The sequence below is a fragment of the Anomaloglossus baeobatrachus genome, chromosome 6, assembly GCF_048569485.1.
Source record: "Anomaloglossus baeobatrachus isolate aAnoBae1 chromosome 6, aAnoBae1.hap1, whole genome shotgun sequence".
NCBI classification, from domain to species: Eukaryota; Metazoa; Chordata; class Amphibia; order Anura; family Aromobatidae; genus Anomaloglossus; species Anomaloglossus baeobatrachus.
The window spans coordinates 192,891,614-192,908,516 of NC_134358.1; positions in this window are offsets into that span (position 1 = coordinate 192,891,614).

Sequence of the window (16,903 nt, forward strand, 5' to 3'; positions counted from 1 at the left end):
GGATGGGAAAGGCACGCGTATTTTTGAGAGTGCTTCATGCAAAGCATCTTTTTCTTTTTCAAAAGGGGGCTCAACCGATGCCAGTCAAGTGGGGTGTGTGTGGCCCAGTTAGTGGAAACGAGGGAGACTGTGGTTGGAGTCCCCTCGCTGTGTTTCTAAAAGAACCAAGATGAACAAGTCATGGCTCTCAGAGGACTTTTCTTCCCCTGGGTCAGCCAGGGGACGGGAAAGGCACGCGTATTTTTGAGAGTGCTTCATGCAAAGCATCTTTTTCTTTTTCAAAAGGGGGCTCAACCGATGCCAGTCAAGTGGGGTGTGTGTGGCCCAGTTAGTGGAAACGAGGGAGACTGTGGTTGGAGTCCCCTCGCTGTGTTTCTAAAAGAACCAAGATGAACAAGTCATGGCTCTCAGAGGACTTTTCTTCCCCTGGGTCAGCCAGGGGATGGGAAAGGCACGCGTATTTTTGAGAGTGCTTCATGCAAAGCATCTTTTTCTTTTTCAAAAGGGGGCTCAACCGATGCCAGTCAAGTGGGGTGTGTGTGGCCCAGTTAGTGGAAACGAGGGAGACTGTGGTTGGAGTCCCCTCGCTGTGTTTCTAAAAGAACCAAGATGAACAAGTCATGGCTCTCAGAGGACTTTTCTTCCCCTGGGTCAGCCAGGGGATGGGAAAGGCACGCGTATTTTTGAGAGTGCTTCATGCAAAGCATCTTTTTCTTTTTCAAAAGGGGGCTCAACCGATGCCAGTCAAGTGGGGTGTGTGTGGCCCAGTTAGTGGAAACGAGGGAGACTGTGGTTGGAGTCCCCTCGCTGTGTTTCTAAAAGAACCAAGATGAACAAGTCATGGCTCTCAGAGGACTTTTCTTCCCCTGGGTCAGCCAGGGGATGGGAAAGGCACGCGTATTTTTGAGAGTGCTTCATGCAAAGCATCTTTTTCTTTTTCAAAAGGGGGCTCAACCGATGCCAGTCAAGTGGGGTGTGTGTGGCCCAGTTAGTGGAAACGAGGGAGACTGTGGTTGGAGTCCCCTCGCTGTGTTTCTAAAAGAACCAAGATGAACAAGTCATGGCTCTCAGAGGACTTTTCTTCCCCTGGGTCAGCCAGGGGACGGGAAAGGCATGCATATTTTTGAGAGTGCTTCATGCAAAGCATCTTTTTCTTTTTCAAAAGGGGGCTCAACCGATGCCAGTCAAGTGGGGTGTGTGTGGCCCAGTTAGTGGAAACGAGGGAGACTGTGGTTGGAGTCCCCTCGCTGTGTTTCTAAAAGAACCAAGATGAACAAGTCATGGCTCTCAGAGGACTTTTCTTCCCCTGGGTCAGCCAGGGGACGGGAAAGGCACGCGGATTTTTGAGAGTGCTTCATGCAAAGCATCTTTTTCTTTTTCAAAAGGGGGCTCAACCGATGCCAGTCAAGTGGGGTGTGTGTGGCCCAGTTAGTGGAAACGAGGGAGACTGTGGTTGGAGTCCCCTCGCTGTGTTTCTAAAAGAACCAAGATGAACAAGTCATGGCTCTCAGAGGACTTTTCTTCCCCTGGGTCAGCCAGGGGACGGGAAAGGCACGCGTATTTTTGAGAGTGCTTCATGCAAAGCATCTTTTTCTTTTTCAAAAGGGGGCTCAACCGATGCCAGTCAAGTGGGGTGTGTGTGGCCCAGTTAGTGGAAACGAGGGAGACTGTGGTTGGAGTCCCCTCGCTGTGTTTCTAAAAGAACCAAGATGAACAAGTCATGGCTCTCAGAGGACTTTTCTTCCCCTGGGTCAGCCAGGGGACGGGAAAGGCACGCGTATTTTTGAGAGTGCTTCATGCAAAGCATCTTTTTCTTTTTCAAAAGGGGGCTCAACCGATGCCAGTCAAGTGGAGTGTGTGTGGCCCAGTTAGTGGAAATGAGGGAGACTGTGGTTGGAGTCCCCTCGCTGTGTTTCTAAAAGAACCAAGATGAACAAGTCATGGCTCTCAGAGGACTTTTCTTCCCCTGGGTCAGCCAGGGGATGGGAAAGGCACGCGTATTTTTGAGATTGCTTCATGCAAAGCATCTTTTTCTTTTTCAAAAGGGGGCTCAACCGATGCCAGTCAAGTGGGGTGTGTGTGGCCCAGTTAGTGGAAATGAGGGAGACTGTGGTTGGAGTCCCCTCGCTGTGTTTCTAAAAGAACCAAGATGAACAAGTCATGGCTCTCAGAGGACTTTTCTTCCCCTGGGTCAGCCAGGGGACGGGAAAGGCACGCGTATTTTTGAGAGTGCTTCATGCAAAGCATCTTTTTCTTTTTCAAAAGGGGGCTCAACCGATGCCAGTCAAGTGGGGTGTGTGTGGCCCAGTTAGTGGAAATGAGGGAGACTGTGGTTGGAGTCCCCTCGCTGTGTTTCTAAAAGAACCAAGATGAACAAGTCATGGCTCTCAGAGGACTTTTCTTCCCCTGGGTCAGCCAGGGGACGGGAAAGGCACGCGTATTTTTGAGAGTGCTTCATGCAAAGCATCTTTTTCTTTTTCAAAAGGGGGCTCAACCGATGCCAGTCAAGTGGGGTGTGTGTGGCCCAGTTAGTGGAAACGAGGGAGACTGTGGTTGGAGTCCCCTCGCTGTGTTTCTAAAAGAACCAAGATGAACAAGTCATGGCTCTCAGAGGACTTTTCTTCCCCTGGGTCAGCCAGGGGACGGGAAAGGCACGCGTATTTTTGAGAGTGCTTCATGCAAAGCATCTTTTTCTTTTTCAAAAGGGGGCTCAACCGATGCCAGTCAAGTGGAGTGTGTGTGGCCCAGTTAGTGGAAACGAGGGAGACTGTGGTTGGAGTCCCCTCGCTGTGTTTCTAAAAGAACCAAGATGAACAAGTCATGGCTCTCAGAGGACTTTTCTTCCCCTGGGTCAGCCAGGGGACGGGAAAGGCACGCGTATTTTTGAGAGTGCTTCATGCAAAGCATCTTTTTCTTTTTCAAAAGGGGGCTCAACCGATGCCAGTCAAGTGGGGTGTGTGTGGCCCAGTTAGTGGAAACGAGGGAGACTGTGGTTGGAGTCCCCTCGCTGTGTTTCTAAAAGAACCAAGATGAACAAGTCATGGCTCTCAGAGGACTTTTCTTCCCCTGGGTCAGCCAGGGGACGGGAAAGGCACGCGTATTTTTGAGAGTGCTTCATGCAAAGCATCTTTTTCTTTTTCAAAAGGGGGCTCAACCGATGCCAGTCAAGTGGGGTGTGTGTGGCCCAGTTAGTGGAAATGAGGGAGACTGTGGTTGGAGTCCCCTCGCTGTGTTTCTAAAAGAACCAAGATGAACAAGTCATGGCTCTCAGAGGACTTTTCTTCCCCTGGGTCAGCCAGGGGACGGGAAAGGCACGCGTATTTTTGAGAGTGCTTCATGCAAAGCATCTTTTTCTTTTTCAAAAGGGGGCTCAACCGATGCCAGTCAAGTGGGGTGTGTGTGGCCCAGTTAGTGTAAACAAGGGAGACTGTGGTTGGAGTCCCCTCGCTGTGTTTCTAAAAGAACCAAGATGAACAAGTCATGGCTCTCAGAGGACTTTTCTTCCCCTGGGTCAGCCAGGGGACGGGAAAGGCACGCGTATTTTTGAGAGTGCTTCATGCAAAGCATCTTTTTCTTTTTCAAAAGGGGGCTCAACCGATGCCAGTCAAGTGGGGTGTGTGTGGCCCAGTTAGTGGAAATGAGGGAGACTGTGTTTGGAGTCCCCTCGCTGTGTTTTACATGCTTTTAGAAGGGCATGACATGGCTTAGAGGTTGACTTTCAGCATCTGGAAACTGTTGGCTACCAAAATGATGCCTTTCCAACCTTTTTAACCGAGGATTTTCGAGACCTTATGCCCATCGCAGTGCCCCAAGAGCCGATGCCCAGGCGCCACTCCTTCTCCAACAAAGGCGTGCACGCGCTACACCAGCATGTCGCACTAAACATCACTGATTCCTTGAGAAACTCTGTGTGACAGGGTGCATTTCACCACAGATAATTGGCCCAGTAAGCATGGACAGGGGCGTTACATGTCGCTGACTGGGCAATGGGTTACTGTGGGGAGAGATGGAGAAGGGTCTGCTGTACACGTCTTGCCGTCCCCACGAGTTGTTTCAATCCTTCTTCTGTATGTAGAAGTTAATACACTGCTTCTGCCTCTTCAACCTCGTGTGGGTCCTCCACCTTGGCGCAAACCCTGTGTGGTCAGGCCACCCTTCCTTGTAACTGCGCACAAGGACTACCACACACACGTGCCTTGTGTGGTTCACGTGTTGAACCTGGTTGTCCAGCAATTTTTAAAGCACTATCCTGGCCCACATGGCCTTCTGCAGAGAGCACGGTGTAACGCCTTCCTTGATCCACACACTCAGATGGGCTGTAAATGATAGGCTAGAAGGAAGCCACTCACCAAGCAGGACCCCTAGAACCCTGAAACCCTTTAACCCCTATACAGGGATTAGGAATTACACAGGGCCCAAGGTGATTAATACCTGTGGAAGGCTGCAGTTCCAGAGAATAGTAGTCAGGCAGGGTCAAAACATTAATTGAGGAACAGGAACAGAATGGGACGGCCAGGACTTAATCAGAAAACAAGCAGAGGTGAAATGCGGATCGGCCAACAAGGTACATAAAAAGCAAGCAGGAAAAGTAGTCAGGTAACAAGCACACAAAATCATAAAACTGAACTGGGGGTAAAAGCAGAGCTATGTCTGGCAGTGGTCTGCAGACAGGATGGGCATAAAAAAGGGTGTGGTGTCTTCCCATTGGTTGTAGCTGAATGATGGTATTTCATCTGTGAGATACCCACCAGCTACATTCAGCCAGAGATTCTGCATCTGTCAAGGTAATGCAGCCCAGTGGGTGAGCATAACCTGCGTCCACCTGCGCCGCTGGCATCGACTCCTCTCCCATCATCAGCACTATGCATGAAAGGAACACGTTGTCACCTGGCGACCGGAGTACAAATTGACGGAGCGGACTCCGTTGGTGACTTAACAGCCGTGTGCGGCAATGATGCAAACCTGGCTGCGGGCCATCATCAGGGCAATGTGACACACGTGCCTTGTATGGCTCACGTGTTGAACCTAATTCTCCAGCAATTTTTAAAACACCATCACGGCCTACATGGCCTTGTGCAGCGGGCACGCTCGCTATGTGCTCACTTCCATCGTGCGCACACAGCAACTCAACAACTTTCGTCGCTACAGAAGTCTTTAGGTCTGGTGGTTAAACGCCTGAAATGCGATGTGCCCACACGCAGGAATTTGAATCTGCACATGTTGCAGCGTTTGTGGCAGCACCGCCGAACCCTGCTGCAATACGTTATGACATATAGCCTGGGATAACTTGATCCAGAGGTGGTGCAGATCACGCTGCTGGAGTGGTGTCAGATCAAGGACCTATGCACCCTGCTACACAGTTTACAAATGTCGACGAAGATGTTTAGCACTGGCAATGTCATTCTCAGCGTGACAATTCTGGTCATCTACATGATGGAGCACACTGTAATTATTATTCGGAGTCAGGTGTTGGGACAAGAGGAAGGGGAGGAAGTACAGGAGGAGTCATATGCGGAAGGGATAACAAGATCTACGAGGTCCAGATGGTCAGCGGCACCTATGCGGCAGTCATGGTGAGGGAGAGGGATTAACAAGGGCGCATAGTATCAGCAAAAAGTGTTGAGGAAGGTGCAGGAGCCCATGAAGAAATGGAGGACGAACTGGCGATGGGCATGGAAGACTCAGCAGATGAGTGAGAGCTTGCTCACATTTCGGTTGTGCGAGGTTGTGGGAAGAGGGCAGAGGAAGGAGGCACGATTCTCACCTCTCTGCCACCAACACACCAAGGACTTGGTCCTCCTGGATGCACAAGACACATGAGCGCCTTCTTGCTGCACTACCTACAACATGACCCTCGGATTGTACGAATTCAAAGTAATCCAGAATACTGGGTTGCCACACTGTTAGATCCCCGGTACAAGACAAAATTTGGCAAAATAATTCCTGCCATAGAAATGGACGCACGTATACAGGAGTATCTGCAGAATGTGGTACGCAATCTTAGATCTGCTTTTCCACTAAACACCAGTGCTGCACAGAGTGAATCTCAACGCTTTGTCATGGATAGGAGGTAATGGTCTTTTACTTGTCCACATCTGAGGAACCGAGGGCTGGCTGCTGTGCTGAGATGTCGTTGAGTACGGTGTCCCTGCAGAGTTGCACTTTTGGTCATATACCAAAATGAGTTGAAAAAGGACAGATGCTGGTGGAAAGGGGAAGAGGTGTGTTGGAAAGGGGAAAAAAGTTTTGGTCCGTGGATTTGGTGGTTAAGCAACAGTAACATTTGCTGAAGAAACACCATCTGTTACAGTGGGACTGGCAGATTTGGATAAGGTGGTATATACTATGTTACCGCTATATAACGAAAATAAATAAGAAAAGAAAGAGAAAGGTATATATCCCCATCGGCAGTCAGTGTCCACCGTGCTCCCAGTTGGAAAAGGAGAGGTTGGCAACTGGAAGGTTTGGTGGAGGATACAGAGCTGTGTGGCTATGAAACTAATAGTAGCCTGAACCGAGTTAGACGCCATTCGGATCTGGAGACTGGGAGCCCTGTTAGCGTCACAGGGTCCACATGCCCACCCAGCCCAGGAACTCCCTGTTAACAACACAGGGGCCATTGAGTACGCTGACCGTGTGCGTAGGGGCACACCTGTGGACAGCAGGCGCATCAGCAGCAGCAGGCCTGTTAATGCCACTGGGCTGCACAAGCAGGACTTGTAGGACAGGAGCTGGTCTTAACCGTTCTGCGTTACCAACTGTGGTGGTGGCCTGCATCGACGCCCTATCCCTGCCTACCTCTGGCCTAAAGCCGCAATGGGTTCAACACATGGAGGTGTGCTCTTTCGGAGCATAATAGAAGGCTGCGCACCTCCTTGTTGGCTCCAGCCTCTTTTATAACCTGGGTCCGCCCCAAACCAGGGTGAACCACAATGCACCTCCTGGAGACAAAAGTAGAGTGACACGTCATGAGTGGCATAACTAGCGTCCTATTTGGAACCGCAACTTCAATGATGACCTCATGGCTGCCATGACCCAAACACCTCACCAGTCATCGTCTGACCATCAATAATGCGGTGACAAGTCATAGGAGTGGGCCTCTGCAAGCCATTTGGGAGGACACCTGATGCACTGTGGTCTATATGGGACCCCCACATCAGGGGCAGGGCCAAAGAGTTCATTACCGGACCTAGTCTCTGATGCAGTAAGTGCCTGAGCATGCTCAGTAGCATGAAATACAGTCTCTAAAAAAAGACTATCAGCTTTAGCATGGTGTCTAGGCACAAAACAGGACTTAGACCCGGCACGGAATGCAAGTACCTGTGCAAAGATTCACACTTAGTGTGGGAGCATGCGCTGTATCCCGAAATGAAGACTTAGCGTCAGGAATGGCACAGTCAGGCTGAGCATACTCACTAGGCGAAACACTGTAATTAGGCTGCAGCTGGGGTAAATCGGCACACGCATGCGCACTAGCTGCCTCTCCACACTTAGTCGTGGAGGAGAAATTGCTCTTGGAGATGCTGTCTATGAACAGAAGGAAAAGCTAAAGGAAGCCTCACTTTCTATCCCTCCGAATTATCAAATGCAGCAATGAATTCCCTGAGTTTGCTATAACATTAGCATAGCAAAATGTGCATGAGGGTGTCATGTAGAGGTGCTATAAATAGCTTGGCACCAGTGGGGCACTAATGGAATACAACAGCCAGTTCTATGATGCCACTAAATGGCAGTATTTTTTGCTATCATTATAGCTTATTAAAAACAGAGCAGGAGGGTGTCATGCAGAGGTGATAGAAATAGCTTGGCACCAGTGGGGCACTAATAGAATACAACAGCCAGTTCTATGATGCCACTAAATGGCAGTATTTTTTGCTATCATTATAGCTCATTAAAAACAGAGCAGGAGGGTGTCATGCAGAGGTTCTGCACATAGATTTGCACCAGTGGGGCACTAATGGAGTACAACAGCCACTTCTTGTATGCCACTAGGTACACTGACTGTTTGCTAGTATAATGGCTTAGTTAAAAAAGTTTGAGTGTGCAATGCAGGCAGAGGTGCTGCAAATATCTTTGCACTAGTTTGACTACACAAAAGTCCAATAGCCACGTTTAGGATGCCACTAGGTACACTGACTGTTTGCTAGTATAATGGCTTAGTTAAAAAGAGTTGGAGTGTGCAATGCAGGCAGAGGTGCTGCAAATATCTTTGCAATAGTGTGACTAGACAAAAGTACAATAGCCACGTTTAGGATGCCACTAGGTACACTGACTGTTTGCTAGTATAATGGCTTAGTTAAAAAGAGTTGGAGTGTGCAATGCAGGCAGACGTGCTGCAAATATCTTTCCACTAGTTTGACTACACAAAAGTACAATAGCCACGTTTAGGATGCCACTAGGTACACTGACTGTTTGCTAGTATAATGGCTTAGTTAAAAAGAGTTGGAGTGTGCAATGCAGGCAGACGTGCTGCAAATATCTTTCCACTAGTTTGACTACACAAAAGTCCAATAGCCACGTTTAGGATGCCACTAGGTACACTGACTGTTTGCTAGTATAATGGCTTAGTTAAAAAGAGTTGGAGTGTGCAATGCAGGCAGACGTGCTGCAAATATCTTTCCACTAGTTTGACTAAACAAAAGTACAATAGCCACGTTTAGGATGCCACTAGGTACACTGACTGTTTGCTAGTATAATGGCTTAGTTAAAAAGAGTTGGAGTGTGCAATGCAGGCAGACATGCTGCAAATATCTTTCCACTAGTTTGACTACACAAAAGTACAATAGCCACATTTAGGATGCCACTAGGTACACTGACTGTTTGCTAGTATAATGGCTTAGTTAAAAAAAGTTTGAGTGTGCAATGCAGGCAGAGGTGCTGCAAATATCTTTGCAATAGTGTGACTAGACAAAAGTACAATAGCCACGTTTAGGATGCCACTAGGTACACTGACTGTTTGCTAGTATAATGGCTTAGTTAAAAAAAGTTTGAGTGTGCAATGCAGGCAGAGGTGCTGCAAATATCTTTGCACTAGTTTGACTACACAAAAGTCCAATAGCCACATTTAGGATGCCACTAGGTACACTGACTGTTTGCTAGTATAATGGCTTACTTAAAATGAGTTGGAGTGTGCAATGCAGGCAGACGTGCTGCAAATATCTTTCCACTAGTTTGACTACACAAAAGTACAATAGCCACGTTTAGGATGCCACTAGGTACACTGACTGTTTGCTAGTATAATGGCTTAGTTAAAAAGAGTTAGAGTGTGCAATGCAGGCAGACGTGCTGCTAATATCTTTCCACTAGTTTGACTACACAAAAGTCCAATAGCCACGTTTAGGATGCCACTAGGTACACTGACTGTTTGCTAGTATAATGGCTTAGTTAAAAAGAGTTGGAGTGTGCAATGCAGGCAGACATGCTGCAAATATCTTTCCACTAGTTTGACTACACAAAAGTACAATAGCCACGTTTAGGATGCCACTAGGTACACTGACTGTTTGCTAGTATAATGGCTTAGTTAAAAATAGTTTGAGTGTGCAATGCAGGCAGAGGTGCTGCAAATATCTTTGCAATAGTGTGACTAGACAAAAGTACAATAGCCACGTTTAGGATGCCACTAGGTACACTGATTGTTTGCTAGTATAATGGCTTAGATAAAAAGAGTTGGAGTGTGCAATGCAGGCAGACGTGCTGCAAATATCTTTCCACTAGTTTGACTACACAAAAGTCCAATAGCCACGTTTAGGATGCCACTAGGTACACTGACTGTTTGCTAGTATAATGGCTTAGTTAAAAAGAGTTGGAGTGTGCAATGCAGGCAGACATGCTGCAAATATCTTTCCACTAGTTTGACTACACAAAAGTACAATAGCCACGTTTAGGATGCCACTAGGTACACTGACTGTTTGCTAGTATAATGGCTTAGTTAAAAAAAGTTTGAGTGTGCAATGCAGGCAGAGGTGCTGCAAATATCTTTGCAATAGTGTGACTAGACAAAAGTACAATAGCCACATTTAGGATGCCACTAGGTACACTGACTGTTTGCTAGTATAATGGCTTAGTTAAAAAGAGTTGGAGTGTGCAATGCAGGCAGACGTGCTGCAAATATCTTTCCACTAGTTTGACTACACAAAAGTCCAATAGCCACGTTTAGGATGCCACTAGGTACACTGACTGTTTGCTAGTATAATGGTTTAGTTAAAAAAAGTTTGAGTGTGCAATGCAGGCAGAGGTGCTGCAAATATCTTTGCACTAGTTTGACTACACAAAAGTCCAATAGCCACATTTAGGATGCCACTAGGTACACTGACTGTTTGCTAGTATAATGGCTTAGTTAAAAAGAGTTGGAGTGTGCAATGCAGGCAGACGTGCTGCAAATATCTTTCCACTAGTTTGACTACACAAAAGTACAATAGCCACGTTTAGGATGCCACTAGGTACACTGACTGTTTGCTAGTATAATGGCTTAGTTAAAAAGAGTTAGAGTGTGCAATGCAGGCAGACGTGCTGCAAATATCTTTCCACTAGTTTGACTACACAAAAGTCCAATAGCCACGTTTAGGATGCCACTAGGTACACTGACTGTTTGCTAGTATAATGGCTTAGTTAAAACGAGTTGGAGTGTGCAATGCAGGCAGACATGCTGCAAATATCTTTCTACTAGTTTGACTACACAAAAGTACAATAGCCACGTTTAGGATGCCACTAGGTACACTGACTGTTTGCTAGTATAATGGCTTAGTTAAAAAAGGTTTGAGTGTGCAATGCAGGCAGAGGTGCTGCAAATATCTTTGCAATAGTGTGACTAGACAAAAGTACAATAGCCACGTTTAGGATGCCACTAGGTACACTGACTGTTTGCTAGTATAATGGCTTAGTTAAAAAGAGTTGGAGTGTGCAATGCAGGCAGACGTGCTGCAAATATCTTTCCACTAGTTTGACTACACAAAAGTCCAATAGCCACGTTTAGGATGCCACTAGGTACACTGACTGTTTGCTAGTATAATGGCTTAGTTAAAAAGAGTTGGAGTGTGCAATGCAGGCAGACGTGCTGCAAATATCTTTCCACTAGTTTGACTACACAAAAGTACAATAGCCACGTTTAGGATGCCACTAGGTACACTGACTGTTTGCTAGTATAATGGCTTAGTTAAAAAGAGTTGGAGTGTGCAATGCAGGCAGACATGCTGCAAATATCTTTCCACTAGTTTGACTACACAAAAGTACAATAGCCACGTTTAGGATGCCACTAGGTACACTGACTGTTTGCTAGTATAATGGCTTAGTTAAAAAGAGTTGGAGTGTGCAATGCAGGCAGACGTGCTGCAAATATCTTTCCACTAGTTTGACTACACAAAAGTCCAATAGCCACGTTTAGGATGCCACTAGGTACACTGACTGTTTGCTAGTATAATGGCTTAGTTAAAAAGAGTTGGAGTGTGCAATGCAGGCAGACGTGCTGAAAATATCTTTCCACTAGTTTGACTACACAAAAGTCCAATAGCCACGTTTAGGATGCCACTAGGTACACTGACTGTTTGCTAGTATAATGGCTTAGTTAAAAAGAGTTGGAGTGTGCAATGCTGGCAGACGTGCTGCAAATATCTTTCCACTAGTTTGACTACACAAAAGTCCAATAGCCACGTTTAGGATGCCACTAGGTACACTGACTGTTTGCTAGTATAATGGCTTAGTTAAAAAGAGTTGGAGTGTGCAATGCAGGCAGAAGGGCTGCAAATATCTTTGCACTACTGTGACTACACAAAAGTCCAATAGCTACGTTTAGGATGCCACTAGGTACACTGATTGTTTGCTAGCATAATGGCTTAGTTAAAAAGAGTTGGCGTGTGCAGAGGACAGGAGGGTACAGTGCCAGGATTGTGGGGCTCTGGGTAGAGGAATGGAAGCCTGCCTTTCTATTCCCTCCTAATGGTGAAATGCAGCGACGAAATCCCTGACCTTGGCTACACAGACGCTGTCTCTGTTTTCAGGACCTGTCACCTATGGCTCTGACCCTACCGGTTTGAGCCCTTAAAAGGACTGATAGAAAGTGCTCTCCCTAAGCTGTCCAGCGCTGTGTATGGAGCGCATACAGCTGTATTAGCGATAGGACAAAGGACAGAGCTGCGACAGTGATGTCCTTTGTCCTACCAAAGACGCAGAAGAGATAATGGCGTCCTGGAGGAAAATGTCCGGTTTTATAATGCAGGGACATGTGACATGGACATCCTATCACACATGCCGTTGCTTCTCTGGCTAAAAGTCCACTTAGCTGTGTGTGTGTCTGGGATTGGCTGACATGCTGGCCCGCCCCACAAGACGCGCGCGCTTAGGGAAGGAAGACAAGGAAAAAAAAAAAATGGCGCCATTATAGAAACAGCAGTGATCTGAAGGCGCTGTTCACGCACACTATACACTGAAATGTCATAATAGTGTGAGTCACAGAGTGACTTACACTATTACAGCGGAAAGCCAGCTAGGAATTAGCTGTTTTTTTGCTGCTAGAACCGTTCTCGAACGTTTCTAGAACTATCGAGCTTTTGCAAAAAGCTCGAGTTCTAGTTCGATCTAGAACAGGCCCCAAAATCACTCGAGCCTAGAACTGGAGAACCTCGAACCGCGAACCGCGCTCAACTCTAGTGGAGAATGGCTCGTGAAGACTCCGTCCTGGTCGGGTAAATTACTGGGCTGCGTGAAACTACTTCCCAGGCTAGGGTCCGCATACCCCGTCGTGCCCTGGCCCCTGTTCGGTTGTAGCACAAGACCACCGAACTGCCCTCCGTGGCAGTACCGTGCCCCTTGCTACTACCCCCTGAGACCGGGGTTCCAGCTCCTTCCAGGCCAGGGCACTTCAACTGACTACTAACTACTGACTGACACTTCTGGCCCTCCTTCTACCATCCCTCCATCTGGGCGGCCCTATTACCCTCAGGCTGCCCAATGGGTGTCTGGTGGGTGTGGTGCAGAGTTTTCCTCAGGGTTTGTGTCTACCTGTCCTTAGCAACACCAAAGGGACAGGACCCATAACCAAGAAGGAGCAGGTACAATGCAAAAGGGCAGGTTGCACAGCACCCTTTTTACGACCTGATAGGCCAAAGGGCTACAGCATTACTGTGTATGGCAGGCAATGCCTGCATATTGATTAACTGCTTATTAGCTACAAACGATGTGGGGTGGGGACGCGAGCATAGCAGCTGAGCACCTGCGATACGTGGCCAAGTAACGAGCATGCCCGAACACCGTGATGCTTAATTGAGTTTCAAGCAGTGCTGAACACCCTCGTTCGTCACTGCTTGTTATGTAAGATTTTTTTGGAGTGCTGCCTCAAGTTGTTGCTAATTATCTGGATTGTTTGGTCTCTGCAGGAAGGATTTGCACCCACACTCTTCTGGTGTATATACACAAAATATGAGGCAGCAAGCACAAGCTAAAACAAAATGAAGAAAATAGGTGCCAGCCTGCAAGTAGCAGACCAATAACCTAATAATATGAGTACAAAATAGCAGGCAGCACACTATAGGAATATCAAAAAGTGCACAGATTTTTAATTTGCATTGTGTGCAAAAAAAGAAATGTTTCAGCTCCAAAAAGCCTTTGTCAAGCAATGTAGGCATGTTCATTTAGAATGACATCCCAGATTGAGCAATCAATAAAGTCCAATTTGCATATTTTTAGAAATACCATCAGTTTAAGTCACAAGTGAATGCATATGAATAAATACATACAGTAATATATTGTAAATAATATCAAGCAAATCCATATTAGTTTTTTAAATAAACCAGAAAAAATGTTAAACATAGAGCAGTTATATACAGATGATACGTCATTAGCGTTGGGACTTGCCCATGGCAACAGGGAGGTAATAGAAGGCTAAGAATACCCCACTACTACAGACGCCTCACACAGCTGTGAGATAATATATATATATATATATATATATATATATATATATATATATGTATATATATATATATATATATATATATACTGTATATAAAAAAAAATACTAAAGAAGCCATGGAGCACTAGGAATTCATCAGAAATAAAAGAAGAAACAGAGACCACAAGCTGGGCATACATGCAATAAAATCCCAGATGATGTCATCAGTCAAAGAGATCCAGGGGAAGAAGACTTGTGCAACCAGTAGAGACACAGCGGTACCGCCATGTTGGAGCATGGCCATGTCCTTTCATAAACAACAATATACTTGCAAAAGAATACATCTGCACAAGAAAAGATTTCAAACCTCAAATGCCCATAAATTTAAATTTAGTGATGTGTAATAATGGAAAATGACACAGAGAAAACTCTTAAATCCATAGATTGTAAGCTTGCGAGCAGGGCCCTAATTCCTATTGTGGCTGCTGAACAATGTGCTACTTTTTATGTTTTTGTCTGTACAAGCCCCCACCTGACTGTAAAGTGCTGTGGAATATGTTGGCGCTATAAAAAGAAACTTTATTATTATAATAACACATGAAGAAAGAGAGGTGCAAACATCCATGGAAAGTCATGACACCAGCTGAAATCTATCAGTAATAAGAAGCATAAGACACTAACAACATATGCAATCGCATAAAACAAATCTTTATTAGATAGATAAAAATGTAAAAATACAAAAAATACAAAAGAATGTCTTCAAAAAACAGATCTTCCTCAAAGTGTAGATATTATATTGGGAACACCTAGCCAGAAGACAACACGTATAGTATAAATAATGACTAAGTAAAGAAAAACTCCAGCATCCAGTCTAGATAATAAAAATTATTTCTTGGTTTATTGGATTTCCAATAAAATAGCCATCAATATGGGGCGGTACCAACCATACAAAAGACACGTTTCGGACGTTGCAGCGTCCTTGATCACAAATAAATATATATAATGACTACGGCCAGACCAGCCAATAATAACCATATAGTCAATTATACGATTAATGCATGAAAAAGCATGTTTAGTAAAGTCACAAAGTAGAAACAGAAAAAGTGTCAGCTCTTTGGGGAAATAAAATAGCGTGGCAAAACTGGGCAGGTGGGTAGAATGCACGGGTGGTGTAGGTAGCAGGACAGCAAAGGAAGCCTCACTTTCTATCCCTGCTAATGAAAAAATGCAGCAAGGAATTTCCTGAGCTGAGTTAGCCAGACGCTGTTATCTAAAGCCCTACACATCGTTTGCACGGACCTGCCTAGCAGCTATGGCTATGAACGCCTGTAAATCAGCCCTGAAAAGTGCTGAAATAACCAGTAGTCCCTAATCCCCAAAGCGCTGTGTAGATTGCACTGTATCTCTATAGCGCACACAGCAGCAGCAGCAACAGCGGGAGCAGTGACTGTCACCCACACGCGGCAGAGATATAATGGCGGCGACGGGGAAAATGGCCATGTCTTATAAGGCAAGGACATGTGACATGCACAACCTTTGACACATGCCCTTGCTTGTCTGGCAAAAATCCACTTTGCAGTGTGTGTCTCTGTGATTTGCTGACATCCTGGCCCGCCCCACTATACGCACGGTTAGGGTAAAAAAAAACAAAAAAAAAAGCGATCAGAATTCTCTCAGCACTCAGTAGCAACACTGATCTAAACCCCAACCCCCCCGCACACTATACTCTGAATTTTGATAATAGCGTGATTCACAGTGACTCACACTATTACAGTGGAAAGCCAGCTAGTAACTAGCTAGGCTTTTTGTTAATCGAACCGTTCTAGAACGTTACTCGAACTGTCGAGCTTTTAGCAAAAGGCTCGAGTTCGTCGAACGTCTCGATCACCCCCAAAATCACTCGAACATAAAATTGGCGAACCTCGAGCCTCGAACATCGCTCATCTCTAGTTACCTGGTAAATGATGGTATAGACTGTCACTTTGGCTGGAGGCAGGGCAGACAGCAAAGGTCTGAAAAGCCAGTGGTGTTTCAATGCCCAGCTGCAAATGGCAGAAGTCTTTGAGGTGGGCAGCCAGGGGTTATTGTGATAGTATAAGGGTTGAGAGGGTGTTAGAGTACAAATGCTGTCTGGAGAACTGAGAGGTCCTAGTGCAGTAAACATGACAGCCTGCAGCTGTAATAGTACAAAAAGGGTTAAGAGAGGTTAAAATAGAATTGCTCTCCGAAGGTCTGGGAAGTCTCAGTGCAGTGATCAAGAGGCAGCCTGCAGCAGTCAGAGACCTCAGGGTGAATGAGCAGGTAAGGTCTGTAGAGGCGTTATGCCCTGGTTAATGGTAATGCAGAGCTGTCTGGGAGCGTGCTGTGTAGCAGTCTTACCTGGTCAGCAGATAATTTGTGGGGAGGCTGATCGGTCCTAGGTTAGGTCCGGGGGTATGGAGATGGCCACGATGGGACAGAGGAGTGCAGCGTGCTGAGTCGCCGAGCGGAAATGGATGGCCGGTCCCGGCCGGAAACTCACCCCTACTGCTCAGGCGTGCTTCGAGCGAGTGTAAACTTGAAAGGAGGGAGTGTACAATAAGCCACGTCTATCCTAAGGATAGACGTGACTTATTGTACACTCGCTCTTTTCAAATTTCCCACCATTGTGACGTCACCCCCCTGGTCAAATTTTGTTTAAATGCGGATTGCACATTTTCTGTTAGTACAATAAACCTGATTTCAATTCATAAATATTACTCAGTCCATCAGTTATTAGATATATGAAACTGAAATAGCTGTTGCAAAAACCCAAATTGTTATAAAGAAAAAAGGTTAACATTAATAGGGGTGCCCAAACTTTTTCATATGACTGTGTATATATATATATATATATATATATATATATATATATATACACGTGTGTGTGTGTATTTATGCTATATGCAGCTTTGTCGCCATAGAAGAGGGGGGCAGATACAATTTCCTGCACAGGGGCCCCAAGCTGTCAGTGTCCGCCCCTGCTGTTGAGAGCAGACACTT